Genomic DNA, 12,962 nt, shown 5'->3' with positions numbered 1-12,962 from the left:
CATGCTTTCCAACTGTTATTTCCTTGGACAGAGGTAGGTAACTAAGCTTATGTATATATATGTATGTATGTATGTATATATATATATATATATATATATATATATATATATATATATATTATATACATATATTTCCATCATCTTTAGGCTACAGGTTTCCCACCTAAAATACAATATTTTCCATTTCAAATTCAATAATTTCCACCTCAAATTAAATATTTTCCATTTCAAATTAAATATTTTCCATTTCAAATTAAATATTTATTGATTGCAAAAATATACACAAAACGTGCTTACCTCACCATACCTAACCCAATCTAACCTAACCATCACCGAAATCAAAGAATTCGAAATTGCCAAAATATACACAAAACGTGCTTACTTCACGAAACCTACCCAACCTAAGCTAACCATCACCGACATCAATGAATTCGATATTGCAAAGATATACACAAAACGTGCTTACCTCACCAAACCTAACCTCACCTAACCTAACCATCACCGAAATCAAAGAGTTCGACATTGCCAAAATATCCACGAAACGTTCTTACCCCACCAAACCTAACCCAAACTAACCTAACCATCACCGAAATCAAAGAATTGGACATTGCAAAAATATACACAAAACGTGCTTACCTCACCAAACATAACCCAACCTAACCAAACCATCACCGAAATCAAAGAATTGGACATTGCAAAAGTATACACAAAACGTGCTTACCTCACCAAACCTTACCTCACCTAACCTAACCATCACCGAAATCAAAGAATTCGACATTGCTAAAATATACGCAAAACGTGCTTACCTCACCAAACCTAACCTAACCTAACCTAACCATCACCGAAATCAAAGAATTCGACATTGCTAAAATATCCACAAAACGTGCTTACCTCAACATACGTAACCCAACCTAACCTAACCATCACCGAAATCAAAGAATTCGACATTGCCAAAATATACACAAAACGTGTTTACTTCACGAAACCTAACCCAACCTAAGCTAACCATCACCGAAATCAAAGAATTCGACATTGCTAAAATATACGCAAAACGTGCTTACCTCACCAAACCTAACCTAACCTAACCTAACCATCACCGAAATCAAAGAATTCGACATTGCCAAAATATACACAAAACGTGCTTACCTAACCATACGTTACCCAACCTACCCTAACCATCACCGAAATCAAAGAATTCGACATTGCCAAAATATCCACAAAACGTTCTTACCCCACCAAACCTAACCCAACCTATCCTAACCATCGCCGAAATCAAAGAATTGGACATTGCAAAAATATACACAAAACGTGCTAACCTCAGCAAACCTAACCCAACCTAACCTAACCATCACCGAAATCAAAGAATTCGACATTGCTAAAATATCCACAAAACGTGCTTACCTCACCATACGTAACCCAACCTAACCTCATCATCACCGAAATCAAATAATTTGACATTGCAAAAATATAAACAAAACGTGCTTACCTCACCAAACCTAACCCAACCTAACATTACCATCACCGAAATCAAAGAATTCGACATTGCCAAAATATAAACAAGACGTGCTTACCCCACCAAACCTAACCCAACCATTTCAATTTTCCATTTCAAATTCAATAATTTCCACCTCAAATTAAATATTTTCCATTTCAAATTAAATATTTTCCATTTCAAATTAAATATTTATTGATTGCAAAAATATACACAAAACGTGCTTACCTCACCATACCTAACCCAATCTAACCTAACCATCACCGAAATCAAAGAATTCGAAATTGCCAAAATATACACAAAACGTGCTTACTTCACGAAACCTACCCAACCTAAGCTAACCATCACCGACATCAATGAATTCGATATTGCAAAGATATACACAAAACGTGCTTACCTCACCAAACCTAACCTCACCTAACCTAACCATCACCGAAATCAAAGAGTTCGACATTGCCAAAATATCCACGAAACGTTCTTACCCCACCAAACCTTACCCAAACTAACCTAACCATCACCGAAATCAAAGAATTGGACATTGCAAAAATATACACAAAACGTGCTTACCTCACCAAACATAACCCAACCTAACCAAACCATCACCGAAATCAAAGAATTGGACATTGCAAAAGTATACACAAAACGTGCTTACCTCACCAAACCTTACCTCACCTAACCTAACCATCACCGAAATCAAAGAATTCGACATTGCTAAAATATACGCAAAACGTGCTTACCTCACTAAACCTAACCTAACCTAACCTAACCATCACCGAAATCAAAGAATTCGACATTGCTAAAATATCCACAAAACGTGCTTACCTCAACATACGTAACCCAACCTAACCTAACCATCACCGAAATCAAAGAATTCGACATTGCCAAAATATACACAAAACGTGCTTACTTCACGAAACCTAACCCAACCTAAGCTAACCATCACCGAAATCAATGAATTCGATATTGCAAAATTATACACAAAACGTGCTTACCTGACCAAACCTAACCCAACCTAACCTTACCATCACCGAAACCAAAGAATTCGACATTGCCAAAATATATACAAAACGTGCTTACCTAACCATACGTTACCCAACCTAACCTAACCATCACCGAAATCAAAGAATTCGACATTGCCAAAATATCCACAAAACGTTCTTACCCGACCAAACCTAACCCAACCTATCCTAACCATCGCCGAAATCAAAGAATTGGACATTGCAAAAATATACACAAAACGTGCTTACCTCAGCAAACCTAACCCAACCTAACCTAACCATCACCGAAATCAAAGAATTCGACATTGCTAAAATATCCACAAAACGTGCTTACCTCACCATACGTAACCCAACCTAACCTAATCATCACCGAAATCAAAGAATTTGACATTGCAAAAATATACACAAAACGTGCTTACCTCACCAAACCTAACCCAACCTAACCTTACCATCACCGAAATCAAAGAATTCGACATTGCCAAAATATAAACAAGACGTGCTTACCCCACCAAACCTAACCCAACCATTTCAATTTTCCATTTCAAATTCAATAATTTCCACCTCAAATTAAATATTTTCCATTTCAAATTAAATATTTTCCATTTCAAATTAAATATTTATTGATTGCAAAAATATACACAAAACGTGCTTACTTCACCATACCTAACCCAATCTAACCTAACCATCACCGAAATCAAAGAATTCGAAATTGCCAAAATATACACAAAACGTGCTTACTTCACGAAACCTACCCAACCTAAGCTAACCATCACCGACATCAATGAATTCGATATTGCAAAGATATACACAAAACGTGCTTACCTCACCAAACCTAACCTGACCTAACCTAACCATCACCGAAATCAAAGAGTTCGACATTGCCAAAATATCCACGAAACGTTCTTACCCCACCAAACCTAACCCAAACTAACCTAACCATCACCGAAATCAAAGAATTGGACATTGCAAAAATATACACAAAACGTGCTTACCTCACCAAACATAACCTAACCTAACCTAACCTAACCTAACCTAACCTAACCTAACCTAACCTAACCTAACCTAACCTAACCTAACCTAACCAAACCATCACCGAAATCAAAGAATTGGACATTGCAAAAGTATACACAAAACGTGCTTACCTCACCAAACCTTACCTCACCTAACCTAACCATCACCGAAATCAAAGAATTCGACATTGCTAAAATATACGCAAAACGTGCTTACCTCACCAAACCTAACCTTACCTAACCTAACCATCACCGAAATCAAAGAATTCGACATTGCTAAAATATCCACAAAACGTGCTTACCTCACCATACGTAACCCAACCTAACCGAATCATCACTGAAATCAAAGAATTTGACATTGCAAAAATATACACAAAACGTGCTTACCTCACCAAACCTAACCCAACCTAACCTTACCATCACCGAAATCAAAGAATTCGACATTGCCAAAATATAAACAAGACGTGCTTACTTCACGAAACCTAACCCAACCTAAGCTAACCATCACCGAAATCAATGAATTCGACATTGCAAAAATATACACAAAACGTGCTTACCTCACGGAACCGAACCTAAGCGAACCTAACCATCACCGAAATCAAAGAATTCGACATTGCCAAAATATCCACAAAACGTGCTTACCTCACCATACGTAACCCAACCTGACCTAACCATCACCGAAATCAAAGAATTCGACATTGCCAAAATATCCACAAAACGTTCTTACCCCACCAAACCTAACCCAACCTATCCTAACCATCGCCGAAATCAAAGAATTGGACATTGCAAAAATATACACAAAACGTGCTAACCTCAGCAAACCTAACCCAACCAAACCTAACCATCACCGAAATCAAAGAATTCGACATTGCTAAAATATCCACAAAACGTGCTTACCTCACCATACGTAACCCAACCTAACCGAATCATCACTGAAATCAAAGAATTTGACATTGCAAAAATATACACAAAACGTGCTTACCTCACCAAACCTAACCCAACCTAACCTTACCATCACCGAAATCAAAGAATTCGACATTGCCAAAATATAAACAAGACGTGCTAACTTCACGAAACCTAACCCAACCTAAGCTAACCATCACCGAAATCAATGAATTCGACATTGCAAAAATATACACAAAACGTGCTTACCTCACGGAACCGAACCTAAGCTAACCTAACCATCACCGAAATCAAAGAATTCGACATTGCCAAAATATCCACAAAACGTGCTTACCTCACCATACGTAACCCAACCTGACCTAACCATCACCGAAATCAAAGAATTCGACATTGCCAAAATATCCACAAAACGTTCTTACCCCACCAAACCTAACCCAACCTATCCTAACCATCGCCGAAATCAAAGAATTGGACATTGCAAAAATATACACAAAACGTGCTAACCTCAGCAAACCTAACCCAACCTAACCTAACCATCACCGAAATCAAAGAATTCGACATTGCCAAAATATACACAAAACGTGCTTACTTCACGAAACCTAACCCAACCTAAGCTAACCATCACCGAAATTAATGAATTCGATATTGCAAAAATATAAACAAAACGTGCTTACCTCACCAAACCTAACCTAACCTAAACTAACCATCACCGAAATCAAAGAGTTCGACAATGCCAAAATATCCACAAAACGTTATTACCCCACCAAACTTAACCCAACCTAACCTAACCATCACCGAAATCAAAGAATTCGACATTGCCAAAATAAACACAAAACGTGCTTACTTCACGAAACCTAACCCAACCTAAGCTAACCATCACCGAAATCAATGAATTCGACATTGCAAAAATATACACAAAACGTGCAAACCTCACCAAACCTAACCCAACCTAACCTAACCATCACCGAAATCAAAGAATTTGACATTGCTTAAATATCCACAAAACGTGCTTACCTCACCATACGTAACCCAACCTAACCTAACCATCACCGAAATCAAAGAATTCGACATTGCCAAAATATCCACAAAACGTTATTACCCCACCAAACTTAACCCAACCTAACCTAACCATCACCGAAATCAAAGAATTGGACATTGCAAAAATATACACAAAACGTGCTAACCTCACCAAACCTAACCCAACCTAACCTAACCATCACCGAAATCAAAGAATTCGACATTGCCAAAATATACACAAAACGTGCATACCTCACCATACGTAACCCAATCTAACCTAACCATCACCGAAATCAAAGAGTTCGACATTGCCAAAATATCCACAAAACGTTCTTACCCCACCAAACCTAAACCAACCTAACCTAACCATCACCGAAATCAAAGAATTGGACATTGCAAAAATATCCACAAAACGAGCTAACATCACCAAATCTAACCCAACCTAACCTAACCATCACCGAAATCAAAGAATTCGACATTACCAAAATATACACAAAACGTGCTATCCGCACAAAACCTAACCCAACCTAACCTAACCATCACCGAAATCAAAGAATTGGACATTGCAAAAATATACACAAAACGTGCTTACCTCACCAAACCTAACCCAACTTACCTAACCATCACCGAAATCAAAGAATTCGACATTGCCAAAATATACACAAAACGTGCTTACTTCACGAAACCTAACCCAACCTAAGCTAACCATCACCGAAATCAAAGAATTTGACATTGCGAAAATATCCACAAAACGAGCTTACCTCACCATACGTAACCCAACCTAACCTAACCATCACCGAATACAAAGAATTCGACATTGCCAAAATATCCACAAAACATTCTTACCCTACCAAACCTAACCCAACCTATCCTAACCATCACCGAAATCAAAGAGTTGGACATTGCAAAAATATACACAAAACGTGCTTACCTCACCAAGCCTAAACCAACCTTACCTAACCATCACCGAAATCAAAGAATTCGACATTGCCAAAATATACACAAAACGTGCTTACTTCACGAAACCTAACCCAACCTAAGCTAACCATCACCGAAATCAATGAATTCGACATTGCTAAAATATCCACAAAACGTGCTTACCTCACCATACGTAACCCAACCTTACCTAACCATCATCGAAATCAAAGAATTCGACATTGCTAAAATATCCACAAAACGTTCTTACCCCACCAAACCTAACCCAACCTTTCCTAACCATCACCGAAATCAAAGTGTTGGACATTGCAAAAATAAAAAAAAAACGTGCTTTCCTCACCAAACCTAACCCAACCTTACCTTACCATCACCGAAATCAAAGAATTCGACTTTGCAAAAATATACACAAAACGTGCTTACTTCACGTAACCTTACCCAACCTAAGCTAACCATCACCGAAATCAATGAATTCGACATTGCAAAAATATACACAAAATGTGCTTAGCTCACCAAACCTAACCTAACCTAACCTAACCTAACTATCACCGAAATCAAAGAATTCGACATTGCCAAAATATCCACAAAACGTTCTTACCCCACCAAACCTAACCCAACCTAACCTAACCATCACCGAAATCAGAGAATTGGACATTGCAAAAATATACACAAAACGTGCTTACCTCACCAAACCTAACCCAACCTAACCTAACCATCACCGAAATCAAAGAATTCGACATTGCCAAAATATCCACAAAGCGTTCTTACCCCACCAAACCTAACCCAAGCTAACCTAACCATCACCGAAATCAAAGAATTCAACATTGCTTAAATATCCACAAAACGTGCTTACCTCACCATACGTAACCCAACCTAACCTAACTATCACCGAAATCAAAAAATTCGACATTGCCAAAATATCCAAAAAACGTTCTCTCCCCACCAAACCTAACCCAACCTAACCTAACCATCACCGAAATCAGAGAATTGGACATTGCAAAAATATACACAAAACGTGCTTACCTCACCAAAACTAACCCAACCTAACCTAACCATCACCGATATCAAAGAATTCGACATTGTCAAAATATCCACAAAACGTTTTTACCCCACCAAACCTAGCCTAACCTTACCTAACCCTCACCGAAATCAAAGAATTGGAAATTGCAAAAATATACACAAAACGTGCTAACCTCACCAAACTTAACTCAACCAAACCTAACCATCACCGAAATCAAAGAATTCGACATTGCCAAAATATCCACAAAACGTGCTTACCTCACTATACGTAACCCAACCTAACCTCACCAACACCGAAATCAAAGAATTCGACATTGCCAAAATATCCACAAAACGTTCTTACCCCACCAAACTTAACCCAACCTAACCTAACCATCACCGAAATCAAAGAATTGGACATTGCAAATATATACACAAAACGTGCTTACCTCACCAAACCTAACCCAACCTAACCTAACCATCACCGAAATCAAAGAATTCGACATTCCCAAAATATACACAAAACGTGCTTACTTCACGAAACCTAACCGAACCTAAGCTAACCATCACCGAAATCAAAGAATTCGACATTGCTAAAATATCCACAAAACGTGCTTACCTCACCATACGTAACCCAACCTAACCTAACTATCACCGAAATCAAAGAATTCGACATTGCCAAAATATCCACAAAACGTTCTTACCCCACCAAACCTAACCCAACCTAACCTAACCATCACCGAAATCAAAGAATTCGACATTGCCAAAATAAACACAAAACGTGCTTACTTCACGAAACCTAACCCAACCTAAGCTAACCATCACCGAAATCAATGAATTCGACATTGCAAAAATATACACAAAACGTGCAAACCTCACCAAACCTAACCCAACCTAACCTAACCATCACCGAAATCAAAGAATTTGACATTGCTTAAATATCCACAAAACGTGCTTACCTCACCATACGTAACCCAACCTAACCTAACCATCACCGAAATCAAAGAATTCGACATTGCCAAAATATCCACAAAACGTTATTACCCCACCAAACTTGACCCAACCTAACCTAACCATCACCGAAATCAAAGAATTGGACATTGCAAAAATATACACAAAACGTGCTAACCTCACCAAATTTAACTCAACCAAACCTAACCATCACCGAAATCAAAGAATTCGAAATTGCCAAAATATCCACAAAACGTGCTTACCTCACCATACGTAACCCAACCTTACCTCACCAACACCGAAATCAAAGAATTCGACATTGCCAAAATATCCACAAAACGTTCTTACCCCACGAAACTTAACCCAACCTAACCTTACCATCACCGAAATCAAAGAATTGGACATTGCAAATATATACACAAAACGTGCTTACCTCACCAAACCTAACCCAACCTAACCTAACCATCACCGAAATCAAAGAATTCGACATTCCCAAAATATACACAAAACGTGCTTACTTCACGAAACCTAACCGAACCTAAGCTAACCATCACCGAAATCAAAGAATTCGATATTGCCAAAATATCCACAAAACGATCTTACCCCACCAAACCTAGCCCAACCTATCCTAACCATTACCCAAATCAAAGAATTGGACATTGCAAAAATATACACAAAACGTGCTAACCTCACCAAACTTAACTCAACCAAACCTAACCATCACCGAAATCAAAGAATTCGACATTGCCAAAATATCCACAAAACGTGCTTACCTCACCATACGTAACCCAACCTAACCTCACCAACACCGAAATCAAAGAATTCGACATTGCCAAAATATCCACAAAACGTTCTTACCCCACGAAACTTAACCCAACCTAACCTAACCATCACCGAAATCAAAGAATTGGACATTGCAAATATGTACACAAAACGTGCTTACCTCACCAAACCTAAACCAACCTAACCTAACCATCACCGAAATCAAAGAATTCGACATTCCCAAAATATACACAAAACGTGCTTACTTCACGAAACCTAACCGAACCTAAGCTAACCATCACCGAAATCAAAGAATTCGACATTGCTAAAATATCCACAAAACGTGCTTACCTCACCATACGTAACCCAACCTAACCTAACTATCACCGAAATCAAAGAATTGGACATTGCAAAAATATCCACAAAACGTGCTTACCTCACCATACGTAACCCAACCTAACCTAACCATCACCGAAATCAAAGAATTCGATATTGCCAAAATATCCTCAAAACTTTCTTACCCCACCAAACCTAACCCAACCTATCCTAACCATTACCCAAATCAAAGAATTGGACATTGCAAAAAAATACACAAAACGTGCTAACCTCACCAAACCTAACCCAACCTAACCTAACCATCACCGAAATCAAAGAATTTGACATTGCTTAAATATACACAAAACGTGCTTACCTCACCATACGTAACCCAACCTAAACTAACCATCACCGAATACAAAGAATTCGACATTGCCAGAATATCCACAAAACGTTCGAACCCCACCACACCTAACCCAACCTAACCTTACCATCACCGAAATCAAAGAATTAGACATTGCAAAAATAAACATAAAACGTGCTTACTTCACCAAACCTAACCCAACCTAACCTTACAATCACCGATATCAAAGAATTCGACATAGCCAAAATATCCACAAAACGTTCTTAACCCACCAAACCTAACCCAACCTAGCCTTACCATCACCGAAATCAAAGAATTGGACATTGCAAAAATATCCACAAAACGTGCTTACCTCACCATACGTAACCCAATCTAACCTTACCAACACCGAAATCAAAGAATTCGACATTGCCAAAATATCCACAAAACGTTCTTACCCCACCAAACTTAACCCAACCTAACCTAACCATTACCGAAATCAAAGAATTAAACATTGCAAATATATACACAAAACGTGCTTACCTCACCAAACCTAACCCAACCTAACCTAACCATCACCGAAATCAAAGAATTCGACATTCCCAAAATATCCACAAAACGTGCTTACCTCACCATACGTAACCCAACCTAACCTAACTATCACCGAAATCAAAGAATTCGACATTGCCAAAATATCCACAAAACGTGCTTACCTCACCATACGTAACCCAACCTAAACTAACCATCACCGAATACAAAGAATTCGACATTGCCAAAATATCCACAAAACGTTCTAACCCCACCAAACCTAACCCAACCAAACCTAACCTTCACCGAAATCCAAGAATTGGACATTGCAAAAATATACACAAAACGTTCTTACCCCACCAAACTTAACCCAACCTAACCTAACCATTACCGAAATCAAAGAATTAAACATTGCAAATATATACACAAAACGTGCTTACCTCACCAAACCTAACCCAACCTAACCTAACCATCACCGAAATCAAAGAATTCGACATTCCCAAAATATCCACAAAACGTTCTTACCCCACCAAACCTAACCCAACCTAACCTAACCATCACCGAAATCAAAGAATTGAACATTGCAAAAATATCCACAAAACGTGCTTACCTCACCATACGTAACCCAACCTAAACTAACCATCACCGAATACAAAGAATTCGACATTGCCAAAATATCCACAAAACGTTCTAACCCCACCAAACCTAACCCAACCAAACCTAACCTTCACCGAAATCAAAGAATTGGACATTGCAAAAATATACACAAAACGTGCTTACCTCACCAAACCTAACCCAACCTAACCTTACAATCACCGATATCAAAGAATTCGACATTGCCAAAATATCCACAAAACGTTCTTGACCCACCAAACCTAACCCAACCTAACCTAACCATCACCGAAATCAAAGAATTGGACATTGCAAAAATATCCACAAAACGTGCTTACCTCACCATACGTAACCCAACCTAAACTAACCATCACCGAATACAAAGAATTCGACATTACCAGAATATCCACAAAACGTTCTAACCCCACCAAACCTAACCCAACCTAACCTAACCATCACCGAAATCAAAGAATTAGACATTGCAAAAATAAAAACAAAACGTGCTTACCTCACCATACGTAACCCAACCTAACCTAACCATCACCGAAATCAAAGAATTCGATATTGCCAAAATATCCTCAAAACTTTCTTACCCCACCAAACTTAACCCAACCTATCCTAACCATTACCCAAATCAAAGAATTGGACATTGCAAAAATATACACAAAACGTGCTAACCTCACCAAACCTAACCCAACCTAACCTAACCATCACCGAAATCAAAGAATTTGACATTCCTTAAATATACACAAAACGTGCTTACCTCACCATACGTAACCCAACCTAAACTAACCATCACCGAATACAAAGAATTCGACATTGCCAGAATATCCACAAAACGTTCTAACCCCACCAAACCTAACCCAACCTAACCTAACCATCACCGAAATCAAAGAATTAGACATTGCAAAAATAAACACAAAACGTGCTTACCTCACCAAACCTAACCCCACCTAACCTTACAATCACCGATATCAAAGAATTCGACATAGCCAAAATATCCACAAAACGTTCTTAACCCACCAAACCTAACCCAACCTAACCTTACCATCACCGAAATCAAAGAATTGGACATTGCAAAAATATCCACAAAACGTGCTTACCTCACCATACGTAACCCAACCTAACCTAACCATCACCGAAATCAAAGAATTCGACATTGCCAAAATATCCACAAAACGTGCTTACCTCACCGAACCTAACTTAACCTAACCTAACCATCACCGAAATCAAAGAATTCGACATTGCCAAAATATACACAAAACGTGCTGACTTCACGAAACCTAACCCAACCTAAGCTAACCATCACCGAAATCAAAGAATTCGATATTGCCAAAATATCCACAAAACGTTCTTACCCCACCAAACCTAGCCCAACCTATCCTAACCATTACCCAAATCAAAGAATTGGACATTGCAAAAATATACACAAAACGTGCTAACCTCACCAAACTTAACTCAAACAAACCTAACCATCACCGAAATCAAAGAATTCGACATTGCCAAAATATCCACAAAACGTGCTTACCTCACCATACGTAACCCAACCTAACCTCACCAACACCGAAATCAAAGAATTCAACATTGCCAAAATATCCACAAAACGTTCTTACCCCACCAAACTTAACCCAACCTAACCTAACCATCACCGAAATCAAAGAATTGGACATTGCAAATATATACACAAAACGTGCTTACCTCACCAAACCTAACCCAACCTAACCTAACCATCACCGAAATCAAAGAATTCGACATTACCAAAATATACACAAAACGTGCTATCCGCACAAAACCTAACCCAACCTAACCTAACCATCACCGAAATCAAAGAATTGGACATTGCAAAAATATACACAAAACGTGCTTACCTCACCAAACCTAACCCAACTTACCTAACCATCACCGAAATCAAAGAATTCGACATTGCCAAAATATACACAAAACGTGCTTACTTCACGAAACCTAACCCAACCTAAGCTAACCATCACCGAAATCAAAGAATTCGACATTGCGAAAATATCCACAAAACGTGCTTACCTCACCATACGTAACCCAACTTAAACTAACCATCACCGAATACAAAGAATTCGACATTGCCA

This window comes from Arctopsyche grandis, chromosome 1, assembly GCF_051622035.1.
Source record: "Arctopsyche grandis isolate Sample6627 chromosome 1, ASM5162203v2, whole genome shotgun sequence".
Taxonomy (NCBI): Eukaryota; Metazoa; Arthropoda; class Insecta; order Trichoptera; family Hydropsychidae; genus Arctopsyche; species Arctopsyche grandis.
This window is presented reverse-complemented; position numbering follows the sequence as displayed.